Source organism: Sceloporus undulatus, chromosome 6 (genome assembly GCF_019175285.1).
Source record: "Sceloporus undulatus isolate JIND9_A2432 ecotype Alabama chromosome 6, SceUnd_v1.1, whole genome shotgun sequence".
NCBI lineage: Eukaryota > Metazoa > Chordata > Lepidosauria > Squamata > Phrynosomatidae > Sceloporus > Sceloporus undulatus.
In genome coordinates, this window is record NC_056527.1 from 93,842,779 (window position 1) to 93,844,422 (window position 1,644).

A 1,644-nucleotide genomic window follows, 5' to 3' on the forward strand; every position below is an offset into this window, starting at 1 on the left:
GCTATTATCAGTCCATCTATTATGGATGGATGAATTGATCAATTCATCCATCCATGTGCTGACAGCACTGGTCAGCATAGTGTAGTGGTTTGAGTGCTTTACTATGATTCTGGAGACAAGCATTCAAACTGGAAACCCACTGGATGGCTTAGAGTAAGTCACACTCTCTCAGCCAAAAACAACCCCCCCTCTAAATAAATCTTGCCAAGAAAATCCCGTAGTTTTAGGGTCAGAAACTACTTGAGGGCACAGAACAACATGGCCCTGGCTCTCATGTTGTGGTATTAGAGGGGAGGGAGAGAAAGAGAGGGAGGGAGAGAAGTGGCTAGACTTCCAGTCTGAATTGTATTGTTTTGTATTTTACTTGTACTCCAAGATCCAAGTGGTGCAAACAATATATTAATAACCCATTTTGAACTCAGTTATTTATTTTGACTCCCAAAACTCATCTACACTAAACTTTGCTTCTGGTAGCCCAGGGTTCTTTCCTATCAGCAGTATCTATCTGAAGGAAGCCAGTGAGGAGAGGCCTTTTGTTACTTCTACTAGTAAACAACTAAGAATAAAAAATCTTTGCGGATCTTAATACAAATCCTCCCTCTTGATCTTTACTGTGTCACAAGACTATAAGGCCAACCTCTTCCACAAACAGCAGATCCAGGTCAACTTGACCCCACACACACAAACACATATTCCAAAAGGTAACGTTTACTCCTGTACATGAAAACCTGGTCCACTGCAGCCAATGACTGGTTGTTGTTGTTGTTGGGTGCCTTCAAGTCATTTCTGACTAATGGCGAACCTATCTTGGCAAGTTTCTTTAGAAGGGGTTTGCCATTGCCATCTTCTGAGGCTGAGAGAGTGTGACTTGCTCAAGATCACTCAGTGGGTTTCCATGGCTTGAGGCAGGATTGGAACCCTGGTCTCCAGAGTCATAGTCCAATGCTCAAACCACTGGTGGCAGACGTTATATTTCTAGACTACAGCTCCCAGAATCAACCAGTATGGCCAGTTCCAATGCTGGCTGCGGGATTCTGGGAGCTGTAGTCCAAAATGTAACTTCGCCAATCTCTGTAATATATATATTGAGGACTTTGGTCCTAACCCCTTTCCCTTCTGGTTGAAGTGTTTTCATGGCATTCACATCCAGGTAACTGTCCTTTCAAAGACCCTGCCGCCCTTCCTCGGCCCTTCCTCGCAGCAGCACGAAGTCTGTCCAAAAGCCAATCCGGAATGAAACCAACATCTCCCTCGGATTGTTTTCCATGATGGATTGTAACTCCTTCTCCCCCCACGACCTTTGCTTTAGAAGCCTAATAACTCACCGGATTAATGGTCAATCAACGGAAGTAGTTCTGAATTGCCTCCAAAGTCTAAAACATCAACAACAACACTCTCAGAAAGGGAGGGGGAGGGGGAGGAGAGGGGAGGATTTCCCACAATTCCATTTTGATTCATGCCCCTCCCACCCCAAACTCTGGGAAAACCCCAGTTTATCTTATCGGGCTGTGCCATTCTGACCCAGGTTTTTAAGGAAGGGGATGTGCCTGCTTCCACCTCACGCAGTCCTACAGACATTTTGAAAGCAGTGAAGTCGGAGGAATTGACTCTCCTCAGGCCTTTGGCTTGATTTCCAGGAGATCC